The sequence below is a fragment of the Stegodyphus dumicola genome, chromosome 9 (genome assembly GCF_044657685.1).
Source record: "Stegodyphus dumicola isolate Sdum_Otavi_A_Nest chromosome 9, ASM4465768v1".
Lineage (NCBI taxonomy): Eukaryota > Metazoa > Arthropoda > Arachnida > Araneae > Eresidae > Stegodyphus > Stegodyphus dumicola.
This window is the reverse complement of record NC_140776.1, coordinates 168,466,222-168,486,546: the sequence shown is the minus strand read 5'-3', so window position 1 is coordinate 168,486,546 and position 20,325 is coordinate 168,466,222. Positions and strand designations below refer to the sequence as shown.

Here is a 20,325-nt window from a genome sequence, read left to right as displayed (position 1 = left end):
ACAACAGATGAAGAAGCTGAGAAAATTTTGCCATCCAACAGTGATGATGAACACGATGATTAACACGATGATAACAATTCATTGGAAAAGCCAACCGAGTATCCACAAATAAATGAAGAACCTGGAAATGATAGTCATGGAAATTCTGTACAGAAAAGACCAGCACGAACTATGAAGCCCCCAGAAAAATTAAAAGATTCGTGAGAAAAAGTCGGGAGAAATATATTGTAAATCGGATTGGCGGGAGAGCGGTCGAAAATCGGGAGTCTCCCGCCTAAATCGGGAGAGTTGGCAACTCTGCATTTCACAAGTGATTACAATATACACATTCCAAAATTTTCCAAAAAGTTAATGTGCATTGGATGTACACGTATTATGATGTGTATTTTATAAACTATTTGTTATTCTTATTTATTCATTGCATTAAACAACAGTCTGTTTCTTATTCTATCTTACTGACACACACAGTTATACTTTATATTAGATAATTTTTATTTTTTGCCATTTACTGTTATGTTTAATGTTTATCAAAAGAAGCTTTAATGATATGCATGGACTGGTTAACAGACAAAAGCCCACAAAAAAAAGGCCCACTATGATAATTGACCATGCGACAAATACCCACAGCGATGAAAGCGCACATTGATAAAAGTCCACACAGATATAAGCACACGCTGATAAAAGGGGCTTAATTTTTTATTACTAAATCGTGTATTTATAATTTTAATTATAATAAATGGAGTACTCAAATCTGAATTTCAATGTTTCAAATATATGTCTAGTTTGTATTTTATCACTTCTTTATTTGTTTAATTTATTACATTGAAAGCAAACTTTATACTCTCTGATTAAGTGATTAGCTATAACGTTTCGATGATAAATCTGAAATTGCATTTTATTATTTATTTACTTATTTAACTTTGGTATGAGTATGTGAAAATGAAAAATATTGCGGAGTTTCTCACATGCCATTTTTAAGGTAATATGACTGAGATTAAATATAATTATGTTTCATTATTAAAACCATTAACTTTTTAATTAAAAACACTTGAATTTTATTTTTAGTCCAAAGGGATTTGAATCCCGAAGGACTATTAGTTTCGTTTTGGCATTTTGCGTCGGACTCATAAACGTCGGTTCACTTTTCAAACTGTTGCCACAAAATGTTAGAGTCCTGCATTATATTTGAAGAAATTAAATAATGAAAAATCTGCATAAATGTATGTATATTTCTCATATTGTGATAAAACAATGGTACATAGAGTCATCGAATTTTGAATAACGTAATCCTCCAACGAATATGAGCATGTGGAAGACCAAATTTGAAATTTGAAATTTGTTTTATGATCGATTTCCTATTTTTTAAAACTTTGACGAATTTTTGATTAACAAACTCAAGGATTTCAAAGCGAGCAATGGCAACGTTGTGCAGAAAAAACATTTTTATCTCCAGCGCGTGAGTCTCTGTATCGGAAATTCTAAAGATATGCTCGTTTTAAAACTATTTTGCGATATTGCTGTTGCACTGGATCTTATGGTTTAAGTGCGAGGAACATGATATTTGATAAAGAAAGGTAACACACAAAATGTTAAAAAACGCCCCTTTGGACGTAATTTAAAATCTGAAACATTTCAGATTTTTTTTTTTTTTTTAATTTCTTTTTAGTTTTTCCTTTAGTTCATTTTAGTTCCTTTTTAGTTTAGGAATATTAAAACAGTTAAGCACAATGAAAACTTGGCTAAGAGATACTTTATTCTTTACTTTAGACTGAGCTTATTATCAAAGTTTAAACATATTTCTCACTGAAAGCTTTTTTGAATGTAACAATTATAATTTGGTGATTTTCTAGAGATAGTTTCTTTTGGACTTCAGAATAAATTAAAATTGTCAGCTGACACCCTGTCAAAAAAATGAATTCCAAATGTAACCTCTTAATCTTTAAACTACAGCAATTCGGAATAGTGTTTTTAATTTTTATTTTATTTATTTATTTATTTTGGGTGGGGATGGAACAACTCTCAGAAGTCAGCATATCTACAAATTTAAGTAAAATCATCTCAAACTGTAGTAATAAATATGTAACATTTCATTAGAGATTGGGAAGATTATAAAGAACTATGCATATAATAACATCTAATAAAATTTTGTAACTACATAAATATATATTTATAGAGTCATCAAAGTTCATCGCTTTTAGATTCTAAGTATACATATTATATAAATTCATCATTCATTAATAGTATTATATATAGTAATAGAAAAATAGTATTAATGTTTCAAATTGTAATTTTTTAATAATTTGTCTTGCATTTGCTGTATATTTGTTCAAGATTTATGGATATCAGTTACATAACATGAAAAATACACAGAAACCAGCTAATCTTATATTACAGCTGATTGTGAAGGAACAATTACAGTGCTCTTAATTACAGTTATAGTGCTTTTAAATCTCCCTACGGTAAATAGCTGTTTTCTAGACATTAGATTAAATTAATTCCATTATCCATTAGAAAATAATTACAGTGAATTATATCTATTGACGAACGACATTTCTAAGAGCTCACCTTTTGAAAGAAACCTGTATTTTTTGTGAACATAAACAAACATTGCCAGTGAATATCACATTTCTAAGATCACCATATCTAGAACCAAAATCCTTTAAAACCATGAACGGTTGCGTTATAGAGGGCTCGCTATATTTTTAATAAAACATGTACATCTTCGTTATACACTTGCTACATTTTGATTTTCTGTCAAAGCAGAGGAACAGGCGTTCTATTTTTATTTAGAAGTATGTGAAATTGAAAAAATAGACACTATATGACAAAAATGGAATTAGATTCAAAAACACACCTCTTGAACATGTCTGAAATTCATTATTCTGCTCAGAATAAATTTATCTAAAGAAAATGTTTAATAAATATTAGAACACAAAGGCTAACTTAGGTCAAAGTAGTAAGGGTCAGTTCGTTTGAATAATATCTTTTCTTAATCATAATGCGACTTTTCGAACATCGAATGAAATGGGAAAGACAGAATAAGTGCGAATGGCAGCAGACGAACGACACTATTTCAAACTCGGCATGAAAAGAGAACGGACGAAATGACACTAAGCCAAGGGAAGGCATGCCTTCGTGGAGGACATTTTAAGGGAAACTCGCTCGTATACATGTTACGCAAGGGGAAAACCACAAAAGTGCCCATGCTGTCAGCCTTTCCATCGGAATTTAAACCCCGGACCGAGCTACCAGTGTTCAGCGTTTTTTAGCATGGAGGTAGGAAAGGGAGGAGGGGCCATTCCGCGGTAGAAGTGAAGCACTGCTTTGAAGCTTGGGTCACCAGACGGGGTGTTCTTTGTTTACATTCAGAAGCTCGCTTGACAAGATTCTGATAGTACTTCGACACACGACAGTTCCATAGAAATCGAAAAAGGGACACTTTCGCATGAAAGAAACATTCATAGTGTGATGGATAATAGCAATTTGTATAGTTTACTGACATTTACGCAAAAATCGCATCTTGGTTATTTTTCGATAACTAACAACAGCGATTTTGATTATGAATTTGTTTTATAAAATTCTAAGCTGTTGTACTACAAAAATATAGATTTTAAGAAAATTGCTAAAAGAGATCTGCCAAAATTTATTTTCTAGAAGATTTGAAAAGTTTGAAACTTGATGGCTAAATGTAAATATAAAATTATGTATGTTAAAATATTTGTAATTAGGCACATAGGTCAGATTAAGTTTTTATTAAATAGAGTAACGCATGCAAGGGCTATCTGCCTAAAGAGATAGATGCCATCGTGGAGGAATTTTGAAGAAAAACTGACCTTTGAGTGGGTATTAAAAATAATACTTATAATTTTCATTCAAATTATATTCATATATATTTTTTATGTAAAACTTTCGGGTGTATGCTAAATTAGTGTAAATTACTTTACACGAAAAATATAGTGAATGCACAGAAATTAAAGATTTGCACATGCCGGAAATGATAAATAGGAAATATGTATGGGTATTTATGCATGTGCTTGCAAAAAGCATGTATCTGCCTTTGACAAAATACTTAAATATTCATTAAATTATTTATAAATGTATTTGAAATGAAGAATTTATTCACTTATAAACAACTGTGAAAGTACTGTGAAGAAATCTAATGATTAAATGTATCTAATTTATAATGATTATAAATGTTATCTATATATATAATAACTTTAATATTGAATTGTAAACATAAATTGAAATCCTGTTGACAAATACGTTATAAAACTATTTAAGCAAGAATTGTTCGTATTGGAAAGCAATCTGCTAAAAGGTATTGTAAAGCAAATGCTATGAGATGTGCACTTAAGAACGTAATAAAGAGTTTTGGAATATGTATTGTTGAAATGAAGGGTAAAAAAAAAAAAAAAAAATCTGATAAGTATAATTAAAAGAATTATTCCCTTTTCGCTAATTCCTAATAATTCTCTAATTTAAAATGAACCGAATAGAGCATTAATTATAAATTGACTTACATTTTTCGATTTAAAAGAAGCCAAAAAACCATGTCATATTTAAGAAAGAATTTTAGGAAGAAGCTCTATAAATAGAAAAGAAATAATGCATAATTTTAATATTAATAATACAATAAACTTTGATCTTAATTTTTGTACCTTAACCGAATAAAATCGAATTACCTTAATTTTTTTTCCTAATGTAATTAACGAAAACTTGTGAAAATATTTCATTCAAATTAAACCGTCCTGTGAAAAGTATAGCATTTAATTCAGTTCAGAATGAAATGCTGTTTAAAAATATGTTGTTTTCACATACTTAGGACTCTGAAGTGTTGTAGAAAAAGAAAATATATACATTTATATGTATATTTGCGACGTAATTACAAAATATTTACACCAGAACGCGTCAAATCCCATAGAACTCAATGGTAAATGACCCAATTTTTTGGTCACCACGTAGGGATCGCCGGTGCTTCAGAGCAGGGTACGGAGAAACTTGTTTAGGGTGACTCCATCTTACTTCCTACCTCCATGTTTTTTACCGCTTAGCCGCTGTTGAGCCTTGTGCCTACATGAAAAGCTTGAGAATTGGATGACTGACGCTTGCTTAATGTACAGCTTTTACTCCATTATTTATTAATTTTTATTTGTCTAACTAATTATTTATTTTTTCTGATATTTGAACTTTTTCAAAGGAACAATGTCTAGAAAGTTTTACGAATCCAAAATAAATGATTAAGTCTTAGATGAGATACGTTCTACCAATCAAAAAATTTTTTTTCACGTTTAGAATGTAACATATGTAAGTTGTTATGCATACTGCTTATCTCAACTATTCTTATCTCAAAAAATGCTCAATTTTTTTTTCTCTTTTGAAATCAATAGAAATTTTTTTTATGAAACTAACCCCAGTAAAACATAGAATTTTATGTTTGAATGTTAGCTTCAAGAATGGAGCTAACAAACAAGTTATAATCCTTCACAGGAGCATGCAAACTGTCAATGACCTTCTGTAAGATTGCTGGTGACTTCTCACTAGTCAAAAGAGTCCGCCAAGCGGTAAAGTCGTGGAACACTGGAAGTTCAGTCAGAGTTTCCAATCCCGCAGACGGGCTGACTGCATGGGCCTTTTCGTAGTTTTCCCCATGTGTAATTTGTACATGAGCCAGTATCTCTTAGAAAGACTTCCACGAAGGCATCCCTCTACTCAGGCAGATAGCTCTCGAGGCTTTGCTGTGCTCACATACACTAAACCAAACCAAACTCACTAATCAACTTGATGTTCAGTAACAATAGAATAAGGTTAAAGGTTGAAACCTTTTATTCCTTGTGCTTAACATATAGACTACTGCTTGTGATGTTATGTTACGTAGAAGTAAAGGAGCCACTTAATATTTACCTGAAGTAAGTACACATTAGCTCTAAACACAAACTAGAAAAACAACAACATTCCGGCGTCTTCGAGTCACAATGAAATTGTGACTCCAGCCAACACCGCAAGTTCTGCACCGTCGGGCGTTAAATTAAAATGCATTACATTACATGATATATATAGCGATACATAGTTGTACATGTATATGTTTTATGGCATTATTTATTGTAATGGTACAGGCATCATCTTTCAGGACATTGCATATTGCAGTAGATAAAGGCATGATGTAGATGATGTTCTTTTAGGGCGTGTTTGCAAACATGATCTGTTTACATGAGTGTTTGCTATCAAAATTAAGTTAGCTATAAAATTGTTTACAAAGCTTACTTCATTCTGCATATTTATGCTTACTGCTTACATTTAAATATTGTTGTACAGATGTGCTGATACTTTAGCTACTCAGTATTGACGAATGAGTTGCTAAAGTTTCAGCACAACCATACAACAATACTTAATTGTTGTGTTGATATTTTAACAACTCAATCGACAAAATATTGAGTTGCTAAAGCATCAGCACAACCAATAAACCTAAATTTTCAAGGTAATAAATAGAGGATTTCAAGATTAGCCTAACAGGCCTTTTCAGAAAATTAACTTACTGGTGCACTTAATGCAACGGCTAAACCCTGACAGCAAAAGTTGACATAGCCAATTCTCGCAATTCCTTTCAATCGCAAAAGCTTCGCCATAAATACTCTTCACTCATTTGCATTCTAAGCATGTTTACTTACTAACTTATTTACATCCGGGTGAGGAAGCGGAAAGTAGAATTGACAGTACAGGCTGAAATAATACATAACAGGATAGTATTTTCTCCCTCCTTCCAGCATGCCTTCGCGGTGTAATGGTTAGCACACTCGGCGCGTATTCGAGAGGTTCAAGTTAAGAGTCCAGGCAAGCACATTGCTAAATTTTCATATCTCCTGCATGATGCCTGAACTAAAAAAAAGGTGGTGGATGATGATTCTTCTCCACCAAGATTTGACGACTGGGTCCCCTAATACCCAGTGGCCTTTAAAAGGGGGAGTAAATAAGGTATTTTCTCCCTCCTTCTAGAATGCCTTCATGGTGTAACGGTTAGTACAATTGGCTCGTATTCGAAAGATCCAGGCTCGAGTCTCGAAGAGGGCATTGCTTATTTTTCCTTTCTCCCGCATATATATATATATATATATATATATATATAATAATTTATTTCCTAAACAGTATTGATTAATTGATTATATTATCTCCTAAGTTTAATTAAAGTAGAATTATTTTAAAAGCGTGCATCCATACTGGTAAGTTATATTTTGAAAGATGTTTTGAAGTAATTTGAAAGCAAAATGTTAATAATGTTTTAACGGGGACTGGAGTTAAATCATCATGAAGAATAAAATTTCAATTGTAAAAGGAAAAATTAAAACATGTAATCATTGTCATTGATCGGAAATTAGTTGACTTTTCAAGGGGAACAAACCAACTCCCGTTCAATGAACAATAATTGATAAAAATACGTAAATACGAAAGTGTTTCGTCTTTACTCGAGTTATAAGTTAAAGGCAAACCGGCAATTCTAGTCAGGCCAAATATTTCCGCGAATAGAAGGAATTATGAACCAATGCTGATATTCAAAGAACTTATTCTTATGAAGCATTTTAGTCAATTCAATTTGGAGTAAAAATCAATTACTGTAGAGAAATCCTATTTAACTCGAGTAATCGTCCCCGACACTTTCATGTTTATGCATTTGAGTACCATATTATTTGTAGAAATTAAACATTGGAAATTGTCATTATGAAATCGAATTCAAAGTAAAGTTGAAATAAACATAGAAGATTATAAAAAAAGATAAATAATGCAAAATTTGTAAAAACAAATCAAAGACAATATAAAAATAATATAAAAAATAATATAGAAAATAATATATAATAAGAACAGTGAATGTACAGGAAGATATAAAGGCCAGAAAAGGTATTAAGTAACTTACATTCTTTCTAGTGGGGGAGTTGGCAAAGTGTTCTCTTCGTGTCTGACTCAGAAGTGTAGGGTGTCCGAAAATTCTTAACGGCAGTAGGGGCTTTGAATAATATCAGTCGGTAAAACTTGAAGCAATTTATGGTAGTGGGTGGGACTTGGAATTCTTGAGGGATGTATTTTGTGGAGTTCTTATCTGAGAGACACCATCTGTTAAGATTTTTTTGAAAATACTAGTGAATGGAAATTAATTAATTTCTGGCTAATTGTCGTGTCGCAATGATTAAGAATTTAAGAAAGGAAAAAAGCATTTTCACTGTCCAAGAGCTAATAGACAGTTACTTAATACCTTTTCTGGTCTTTATATCTTCATGTACATTCACTGATCTTATTTATATTATTTTCTATATTATTTTTTATATTATTTTTATATTGTCTTTGATTTGTTTTTACAAATTTTGCATTATTTATCTTTTTTTATAATCTTCTATGTTTATTTCAACTTTACTTTGAATTCGATTTCATAATGACAATTTCCAATGTTTAATTTCTACAAATAATATAGTACTCAAATGCATAAACATCAAAGTGTCGGGGACGATTACTCGAGTTAAATAGGATTTCTCTACAGTAATTGATTTTTACTCCAAATTGAATTGACTAAAATGCTTCATAAGAATAAGTTCTTTGAATATCAGCATTGGTTCATAATTCCTTCTATTCGCGGAAATATTTGGCCTGATTAGAATTGCCGGTTTGGCTTTAACTTATAACTCGAGTAAAGACGAAACGGTTACAGCCGAAAACATCGCGGCAAAAACATCGCGGAGAAAACAACGCAAGGCGAAAACATCGCAGTTCTAAAACATCGTGGTACAAAACATCGTCGTCGAAAATAAAGCGGTTCAAAAACTTCGCAGTTTAAAAATATCGCCGTCGAAAATATCGTGGTAAAAAATAAAGTATCTATTAATCATCGCATGACGATAACATCGCAGACATGCTTTTTTCAGGCTTTAATAACTGTAAATGGATATTCCCATAATGATTTGTGAGCGCAAGTGATGTAAGGAAGGATAATTTTTACTTTCACATTTTTTTATTAACTAATAAATTTTTGCTGAAAAAATAAGCAGGAAACTTAAGCATAGAAAATTAAATGCAACTTAATAGATTATACTTTTTATGAAAAATTACCTGTAAAATCTTTATTAAAAATAATTTATTATGGTCTTTGTTAGTTAACTATGTTGATTTAAAATTCTATTAAGTGCTATAAGTTGCATTAATTTTCTATGCTTAAGTTTCCTTTTTATTTTCTCAGCAAAAATGTATTAATAAAAAATATGAAAGTAAAAATTATCCTTCTTACCCTCTTGCGCTCACGAATCATTATGGGAATATCCATTTACAGTTATTAAAGCATGTGTGAAAAAAGCATGTCTGCGATGTTATCGTCATGCGATGATTTGTAGATACTTTATTTTTTATCACGATATTTTCGACGACTATGTTTTTAAATTGCGAAGTTTTTGAACCGCTTTATTTTCGACGACGATATTTTGTACCACGATGTTTTAGAACTGCGATGTTTTTCTCTTTGCGATGTGTTCTCCCACGATGTTTTGTAGCACGACGTTTTCGCCTTGCGTAGTTTTCTCCGCGACGTTTTCCTCCGCGATGTTTTTGCCGCGATGTTGTCGGCGGACACCAGACGAAACACTTTCGTATTTACGTATTTTTATCAATTATTGTTCATTGAACGGGAGTTGGTTTGATTCCCTTGAAAAGTCAACTAATTTTCGATCAATGACAATGGTTACATGTTTTAATTTTCCTTTTACAATTGAAATTTTATTCTTCGTGATGATTTAACTCCAGTCCCCGTTAAAACATTATTAACATTTTGCTTTCAAATTACTTCAAAACATCTTTCAAAATATAACTTACCAGTATTAACCAGTAACTTACCAGTTATAACTTACCAGTTTTTAGAATTAAAATAAGCAGTGTGGCCAGTATTCCCTTTCACCTCCCTTTGTCACACTGATACAAAGGCACTTCCATTTCTTGCGTAAATATAAAAACAAAGATACACATACATGTATATGTATGTGTATCTTTGTATACCTATATACAGTATAGATTCACACTTTTAAAATAATTCTACTTTAATTAAACTCGGGAGATAATATAATCAATTAATCAATACTGTTTAGGAAATAAATTATTATTAACTAACTTTGCAGCAATTGCGCAAGTAATAATAACTTGTATTCGCACTAAATGGATTTAAGATCATACAACATTATATATATATATATATATAAAACCTAATGACTCTACAGTAAGAACTAAAGATTCGTATAAAATTCTATATAGAGTATAAAATTCTAAATTTAAATCAAGTTGGCTCAGTCTAGACCAGTGATTCTCACCAGCTTTTTCCCCATATACCCTTTCCACCATTGCTAAATGATCATTCAACCTCTCCTTCCCAAAACTTGAAAAGTAGATATGTGTTTGTTTAAATACGGATTATTTTTTAAGTAAATTAAACAAGTATCAAACATGTTGGTAAATACCAAAATTTGAATAAATGTTCTTTTTTGTATTCATAAACTAAATCTAAATACTTAATACGTAAAGAAAAGGTGGACTAAATTACTCTCTGAAACTTTGAAATTCCCCTTAGGGCTATTCCTCCTGATTGAGGACCCATAGTCTAGCCAGACTTCGTTTTTAATAGTGACTAAATATACAGATAATTTAATTTGTCCCACTTTTCTTATACTAACTTTTGTCACAGAAACTTCGGATTACGTGCATGTTTTTTGAAAATAAAAGACACAAATTTAAAAAAAAATATATGTTTAAAATTTGATGTTGAATTCAAAAACAGTTATTTGGTAGCCAGACCTAATAAACCTAAGAGATCAAATTTGAAGTACACCTTACTTGTTCTTACTAACTTCTGCTTAATGAATTAGAATTATTCTTAGAAAAGAACCTTAAAAACTGGTGAAACATTTCATGCTAGAAAACAAGATATTAGAAACTTTGAACTCATTCAATAGAAGAAAAAAGTTATTCAAAACGTAACTCCATAACAAAACATTTTTTTTCTACTTGATCGTCAACACATGAGGCTTTTAAGAAATACCTCCTACAAGATATGTGGCCACTATTTCTGTGCTGTCAGAATATGAAATTCGTATAAGGAAATCAATGCACTTCGAGGAGAAGAAAATGACCTTAATTTGATAGTTTTTCTACCTAATAAATTTTTACATGTTATGAGTTTCTTTTTCTTAATCTAGGCGAAATAATATTCAACACATAATAACAGCATAAAACCCACAAAAGAAGTGTTCCAGTGAATTTTCAGTTTCTAAATGCTGTTTAAATTTGCTTCAATCAAAGTTTTTGTATATAAATAATTACGGTAAATTGAAATGAACTGTTTTTTAAGCGTTTACAGTTAATCGAGTAATATAATATTTTTATTGAAATAAAAATTATTTTTAATGTGCAAGATTACTTTTCTTACAACGCTGGGCTCATGGTTCTTAAATCCTCTTGTTGCTAAGTTCAGAAACCTGTGTTATTAAAATTATTCGAATAGTTTAACTTTTATTACGGTTTCATATTTTTCATTTTAACTTTCACATGGTTGCGTTTTCAACCATATGAAAGTTAAAATGAAAAATATTACTTGTACGTAAATTTTAATATATGTAATAATTTAATGTTTTTAGAAATAGTTCAGTAGTTTTACTTTTAAACAATGAATGGCTTTGATATAACAAGCATGTTTAATTAGTTCATCAAAAAGTTGTTAGAGACACTATCAAATCAGGAACTAGCATATTTTTCCACTCTGCAGTTTTACTGCAAAAACAGTGAATTATCCCTTTAAAAATGGTTAAAAAATATTTAATTCCTTTCATTTTCCAATTATTGAAATTTTTAAAATAATTGAAATTCTAACTAAATCCTTAGACAAAAGGTTATTCAAGAACTATACTAAAGAAATGTAAGAAAGGGGTTAACTTCAGTTACAAGCGGAATTTCAGATAATGTTATTTTCTAGTAGGTAACTAACAAAAAACATTTAAAATCCTCTTTAATTGTTCTCCTGCCACACCCTCCCTTCTGAGGCCTTCTTTGGCGCCCCAGGTTCCATAGGGAATAAAGCAATTAAGCAAGGCTCTCCTCTCTTTAACTGCTTTTTCACACAGCTGGGGGCAAAAGAAAAGGAAGGCAATGGTTTCCTGCCTGAATAGCCAGCGGCCAGTTAGAAAACTACATGACAAAAGCCCACAAGACGAATGCCCACTTAAAACCAGCACACATTTTCAGGAAATCCAAAATAACTATGACTTCCTGAAAAATTTTACGAGTAATTATTATGATTAAAAAAATTAAATTTCAAGTGGGAATGAAATTAATTTATGTAAAATCCAAGTTGTCAAAATTTAACTGGATTATTTGAAACCATGCTTTTTATTCACCATTAAAACGGTGTTTGCGCTTAATCATAATAGAATACTGTACTTTTATTTTTTTTCGTTAAAATGAAAGTTCGGCTTTAATTCTCCATATTAAATTCATATAATGCAAAATTTTCTGTAGTGTTAAATTATTCATAAATTATTCTCTGTATATGATGAAAATTTACATACATATTATACTCCTTATAATTTTGTAGAATTAAAATAAGCTGTGTGGCCAGTATTCCCTTTCACCTCCCTTTGTCACACTTATACAAAGGCACTTCCATTTCTTGCGTAAATATAAAAACAAAGATACATACATGTATATGTTTTTAATTATATTATTTTGATTGACTCTCTGTACTATATATATATATATATATACGAATTTAATTCAGCCGGAGACGAAAATGAAATGTGTTCCGCTACTTAAATTTATTGTTCAATTATTTCTTATTCATTTATTTTTTATTTTATCTCTATTCATGACGTATATATCGGTGTGGGTTTTTGTTAGTGTGGACTTTTATCAGCGTGCCCTTCTATCTATGTGGGCTTTTATCTGTGTGGGCTTTCATCAATGTGCGCTTTCATCGGTGTGGGTATTAGTCGCGTGGGCAATTATCCCAGTGGGGTCATTTTTGTGGGCTTTTGTCGTGTGCACTTTCGTCCTTTTGTCTGGTCACCGCATGGACTTTATGTATTTCCTTCACAATGCATTTTGCTGTGAAATGACAAACATTGTACAGTTAATAATTAAAAATAAAAGTATGTTTTGACTAACAAAACTAAAGAAAGGAATATTTATACATGATTAATAAAAATTAATTATTCATGTAATATTATATCTAGAGTAAGGTACCATCCTTATACTCATTATTGGAATTGTCGTATATTGATACTTTGATACCCCCCTTACTTTGTTTAAAAATTTGAAATTAGATTCCATTTACTCAAAAACCAGTATTATATTTATTTGTTCCATCTGCTTAGTTACACTTAAGTGCTTAAAGTTCTAGTCATTGTACAAGGCATATATAATAAATATGTTTTTCTCCTATCTAAAATATCTATTTGTAAAATATCTTTTGAAGTAAATCTTTTAATTATAATAATGATTAATCTTTTATGTGGTAAGATTATGTAAATTATGTATGGATATTAGATTTAAGTGACTGAAATTTAAAAATTTCAATGGGAAAGTGGTGTTTACTTGGAATATTCCCATGATTCTCGAGTTACCTGGAGTCTTGTTAGACAACAATGCTGCATAAATGTACTAGACCGTTTGGCAGATGAAGCTACTATGTATTTTTCTGCATTGCATGGAAAATAGAGGTGTGTTCTTATACCTGTTACCCATCATCTGGCTTGTAAGTATGAATAAAATATTAAGATACTTATTTATTGATCTATTATTTATTGAAAAATATTTTTATGATATAAATCCAGATGTATTGCATAGTTACAAGAACTATCTATTAGTTTTCATGTTAGTTCTAAGCTTTATTGTAAATTTTATTTTTTTACTTTGAAAAAGAATAATTGTGATGAAATATTATATTCTGGACGATTATATATCTCTAAACCACAGAATTTCTAGCAGCAATTTGCCATCAGTGTCAACATTAAAAAATCATTATACTGAATAATTCACCTTATAGCTGTAAACTGCTAATATTTTGATACAATTGGACATATTATTTTAGGATATGTCTCTTAATCTTCTCTTAACTCGTTCCATACTCAAATCATCCCCTTAGAAGCTAAGATTGAGAATACTCGTCTCCTCAAGCAACAATTGGATGCTGTACGAGTCGCATCGGACATGGACCAGCATACACCTCTTACGGCAAAAGCAAACTGTGATACATTGAAAGTACTGGAGCCCCTTAAGGGTAAGTGTGTTTTTAAATATCTCAGTATGCTAAAAAAACCCTTAGATAGCCTTGCTAATGCTTTTAATGATAATTTTAAGTTAAATATAAAAAGAAAACAACATGAAATCTCGGATAATTCAAACGCTAATTCTAACCACGAGGATGGTAAGCCCATAAGGCATACATACGTATAGTATATTTTTCAGTTGCAATACCTTATTACCACTGAGAATTTTTTGCGATTCCCAGGACGCCATAATACAGTCAAAAAGTCATTAATTCAGACACCCATAATCCGGAATGATCTATAATCCGGACCTCAAAGCTACAAACTTTCTGCGCATGCGTCGCGTTTACGTGTGCTCGTAAGACCTTTACGGCTGTGACTTTGCCTGTGCACATGCGCATAATACGTTTACGCATGCGCGTTTAACGTATAACGGACGGTATAAGCTGAGCTAAAATTATCTAATTCAGTTAATGTTGCAGATTGCGTTGTTCCTTAATCTTCGAATTGGATCAGGCTTATTATTTTTTGCAGACTGTTAGAGCAATTTTATAAAAGTAAGCTTGAACTTTCGATTATGTCAAACAGAATTTCCGATATATATTTACTAATATGTACAGGATCTACAAAGCAAAAGTATGTTTCGAAGTCCATTAAACAAAAAGTGGAATTGCTGCAAAAAATGGAAAAAGGCATATCCTTTGTTTCTTAACCATTCCGAAATCTGTTTATCAATTTCATGCTGCTCTGCGGGGGGGACATCGCAGCGCGCAATGAACTGGAAGTTGATTTGTCAGCACTATCCTTATCTTCAGGACAAATGTTTTTATTTTATTCGGCTTATAATTCCTTACTAAATGTAGTATTTCATCTCGATGTATTCCGTCTTTGATATGATTTAAATCAAATTCCTTGTCATTATAAATATCACAAGTACACATCAAATAGTTTTCTGGTTGCAATTTTCTAATTTCGACTATGCTTAATGTATGCTTTACGCATGTGCTTGTTGAAAGAAATGTTTAATAAAGTAAACAAATAAATATTAAGCTTTTTTTTGTAAATTTTGATACCCTTTAGATCATAATTGTTCTTTATTTCATAAATAACGGTTTCATATTTTTAATTGTATAATTTCTGCATGCCATCTTACCAGATTTAAACTGATGATCTATAATCCGGAATCGCCAAAGTCCCGACGAGTCCGGATTAACTACTTTTGACTGTATTTACAAAAATTCTGTGGAACTCAATAAGTACTGCGCAAATCCGACACATGCGTGAGTAAAACTGTCAATTTTTTCTTTTGTACACTTGCAGTTTTAGGTCACTACATTTAATTTCTAATTTTAAGACATAGAACAATGTGAACATTTTAAATAAGTAACAGATGAAATGACAGCGTCACGTGCAAAGCAAGAAAAATGAACGTTTCTATTATAAAATGAAGGCGTCGAAACGGATTCATTTTTTTTTTCTTTGTCTGTATTGCCATATCTATTTTAAGATGTATTGTATTATGTAAAAATATTTGGTAATTGTAAAAGTATTATAATAAATTAAAGAAATATCAAAACTGCTAAAATTCTAGGCAACCCCCTGCTGCAAGTCCAGCGACTCCAGTTTAAGAAACCCTGGTATAGACAGACAACCCGGCGAAATTACGCCCTAATTGAGATACAGACATAAAACTTATATCAAAATGATGGGGCATGCATTTGCAGTTGAAAGCAGCAAAACGCATCAAAATGGATCATTAACTTTCGAGTCGTGTGATTTTGATGCGGCTTGCTGCTTTCAAAAGCATTTTCCTACAACTTGCATCCTATTTGAGATGCAGATATAAAATTTGTGGAGCATGAAATTGCTATTGAATGCAGGAAACCGCATCAAAATCGGACAATCGGTTCCCGTGTAAAACAGATTTTAAAAAACTGTAATTCTTAGAGATGCATCAAATTTCATTGCCATGAAAAATATATTTCGTCCTCTGGACCCTGAAAACGATACTAATTATGTCCAGAATGCAGTTAACACTGTAAATCAACGAAGCACTTCAAGTCAAAATTTACCTACACCACCACAACCAAAAGTTGTTCCTCCAGTCAAAAATTCTACAATGATATAACCAGGGCAAACAAGTCCACAATACCAATTTTAAATCATATCAAATCCGAAGAACACAGGAAAAGGCCTAAAACCATCCTCAGAGACATACAATAAAGGTTTTTGATAAACGTTTAATTACTGTAAAGGCCCTTATTTTTGCAGGCCGTAATTTTCACAAAAATGAATATATCGGTGATTTCGCGAGTTGAAAATTTCACGAATTTTATATGAACAGAACAGAAAGTTGAAAAATTTTAAAAGTACTTAAGTAAAGTTGGGGGAAAAAAAAAGTATTTCGCAAAGCTTTGATTTTTGCGATTACGACGAGCTCACGAAAATAAGGGCCTTTACACCAGTTTAAAAAAGACCCAAAAAACTAATTAATTATTCTTTAACTAATTATTGTAATATACCTAATTGCCTAGCTTAGCACCAAAAATTGGGAAAATTAAAACCACTACTAAACCCCCGGATAGCTGTTCCTGTAGTTTTAAATTGTCTCCAAAGTCGTGAAACGATGCTGTGAGCAATTCCGATCTCTGCAGCCACACTTGTCACACGGCGGCCTTCCTTCAACTTCCCAATGACCTCGGGTAAAAGCATCCAGATGTCATCTAACAGATTGATTATTCGCCATTTCTCGCCGAGGCAGCAACTCAGTGTGATTTTAACTGCTATACGGTGTGCAATCTCTTTGCCAGAAATACTGATCTTTCACCGAGAACATGCTTTATACAACTCAGACACTCCCCCATTATGTCTACCTGCATATCTGCGCAAGTGCTACCGTAGATCACCTTACTTAATCTCGGGATTGGTCTTTCTGTCCGCTCTGCCTCTTCGTTCAGCTGATATGCTAATTTTTCGACTTTGTCCTTAATTTTTGCACACCAGTGTATTTCACGTGCTATACACAGGATAAGGTACAACCCAGGAACCTGGAAATGATGTGTGTCTTTGTACCCTTCTAAAGGAGTATGGATTGAAAACAGCCTAGGCCTTCCCCGTAGCACACTGTAAATCACACTTCACCCAATAGGATTACTCCTCTGCCAGCCAACAGAAGTTCAACAAGCTCCCGCCTACCACCTGACTACTGAACCATTCAGCCTTGAATACTCGAGGAAAGGGGGAAGAAAAAAGAAGAAAAGGGCTTTTACTTCTCTCTCCGCCCCCGATTGCCTCTGCTGCTCACACTCCAACTAGCTCTAGGTTTTAACTTCAAAACTCATCATCTTATATTTGCTGCAAACTCTGCCATTACTACTGATTATAATGTCACAATTGCTTTCATTTCATTTCACTGCCATAACTGCTCTTCGAATTTTTATTTTTACGAACTTCAGCAACATTATTTCTTTAACATTCGTAAAAGTATTAACTTACTACACTGGGATAAGGCTATGCCCAGGAACCCACTACAACTGAACATTAGTTCATCGAGGAAGGGCATACTCTAAATGAAGCTGCAGATGTCCAAATAAAAAAGGAAAAGAAAACCTATTCACAATAAATTGTTTCAACAAAGGAAACGATTGTGTGATTTTAGATGACAGTCGGAGAGTATTAGTATCAAATATTTTATTTCATCATACCACCAACAAATATTTTCTTTTGTTTCAGAAGCCCATCAAAAACTTACATGACAGCAAATGAAAATCTAGTATAAATAACGTTTATGTTGCTAAAATAAATTCTGATTTCCAAAGATGGCCTGTTTCTCGCATTGTTGGTAAATCATGGTTGATGGGCATTAAGAATGGTCTTTCCTCTAATTCACTGGACACACACAAATTAGCAGCACGTTGGTGTTAATTCTTTTTAATTCCGTATTAAAATATACAACTTTAAACTTAGTTGACATATGCGGCATTTGAAGTGCAAATAATAAAAATTTTTCTTAAATACTATGCTTTGTTGCTTATCTTTTAGAAATTTAAAGACCTGGAATTCTGCAATTCTGAGTAAAAAATGAAAATAAAAAACAATTAACACCAACAAAAACTTGTGGTAACATGACAGACAAATTATTACAAATACTACAAAAGATCATGCCTTTTCATTTTATTTAACCATATGTTAAAGCAGTATTCTTTATTAGACCTGGAAAAGTTAGAAACAGGAATATATTTTACTACAAAAACTACACGACAATTTTGAAATTAGAAGCTTTTCTGTATGAATTCCACTCTAAAACAATGCAAGTGCAGTCTTGACGATAAGAAAGTCAAATTTATTGAAATTTAAATTTGTATTTCCATTTTAATTTTCATTTTCCTAAAAACATTTGTCAACTTTGCAGGATTTCATCTTCAAGTATATATGTACAGACATTTAAAGTTCTGATGTATTAACATCTCGTGGAAATACACCTATCCCTCGATTTATACAGTACTTACCTGTTTTACATGATTTCAGTTTTACACAGTTTAAAAATTAACAGATTTCAAAAACTTAGTAAAATAGTATTTGCTGCATAAATGCAAATACATACATTTGAAGTCATTTTTTAATCTCATTTCTTTGGTAACACTGGTGGCAACAACAAGGATGGGGATTCCCCGTGTTAGGAGAATCTCAATAGTATGTATATGTATTTCATAACAGTAAAATTTTAAATTATATGGTTCACGCGAACTAATGCAGTATCAGTATTTTAGCAGCAAGGATTACATCATTTTTATCTACATATCTGAATGTTTACTAGCAAGTTTTCAACATTTATAGTTTTTGTGGCATTTTTTATAATTTATGTAAATTTTTTAAAGTATTATAATGCCAAAACGATTTTTAAAAAAAAATCAAAAATGAAATTAGAAGCAAAAATTAAAATATTAGATCATCTATGTAATAGAGAAGGAGTAACAAATGTTGCTAAATTTTACTCCATGAATGAAGCCACAATAAGGACAATTAAAAAAAAAAAATGAAGACTCTACTAGAAAAAGAATTAGATATGGGTAGAAGACGAAAATTTAAAATGGATTCCAATTGATACTGATGCTATTAGAAACAAGGCTTTAAAAATTTATAAAGCACTTAAGAATCGGTCACTATCGACTTTGTCAGATGAAAAAAAGGTATCTTTTTCCACAAGTCATGGTTGGTTTGAGAGATTTAATAATATTTAAACAAAGGCATTCTTTACATAATCTAAGATTGAAAGGAGAAAGTGCATCTGCTGATTCGAATGTAACAACAATATCCAGCAAAATTTGCTGAAATCAATTGCCACGATCTCCTACATTTCTGATCAGATCTTCAATGCTGACGTGTCTACGTTGTTCTGAAAAAAAAAAAAAAAAAAAAAAAAATACAGTCAAAAGTCGTTAATCCGGACTCGTCGGGACTTCGGCGATTCCGGATTATCGATTTTTCCGGATTATAGATCATCAGTTTAAATCTCGTAAGATGGCATGCAGAAATTCTAAAATTAAAAATATGAAACCGTAATTTATGAAATAAAGAACAATTATGATCTAAAGGGTATCAAAATTTACAAAAAAAAAAGCTTAATATTTATTTGTTTACTTTATTAAACATTTCTTTCAATGTAAGTTGTTTAAGTTGCTTCATTTTATGTGATACTAATACTTTCTCTTTAATTCTATAAACAGACATAATTTCTTTTCAGTTAAAGAGTTCTGCTGTTCAAGTCCCGTTAATTGCTGTGCCGAGAATACCGACTAACTGGTCAATGGAAATTTTTTCGTTTTCACTAACCTCTCTGTCACATTCTTCATGTCTTTATCCATTTTTTTCAGCAATTTCACTTTTTGTTTGTTGGACATTGAAACATACTTTCGTTTTGTAGATCCTTTGGAAGTTCCAGCATCGGAAATTCTATTTGACATAATCGAAAGTTCAAGTTTACTTTTATAAAATTGCTCTTACAGTCTGCAAAAAATAATAAGCGGGATCCTATTCGAAGATTAAGGAACAA

At 31.5% G+C, this 20,325-nt stretch overlaps 1 long non-coding RNA gene across 9 annotated transcripts in view; it reads left to right on the top strand.

The window, feature by feature from the left end:
* Positions 1-1,417: 1,417 nt before the first annotated feature.
* Positions 1,418-20,325, top strand: part of LOC146995549 (uncharacterized) — a 101,717-nt gene continuing 82,809 nt past the window's right edge. For 8 of the 9 annotated variants that reach the window (XR_015043138.1, XR_015043137.1, XR_015043144.1 and 5 more), the window contains exons 1-2: positions 1,421-1,574; positions 14,096-14,284. This is a non-coding gene — a long non-coding RNA (uncharacterized LOC146995549). Of the gene's footprint in view, positions 1,575-14,095; positions 14,285-20,325 lie in introns of all 9 variants that reach the window. The other variant, XR_015043143.1, reaches the window with a different exon arrangement.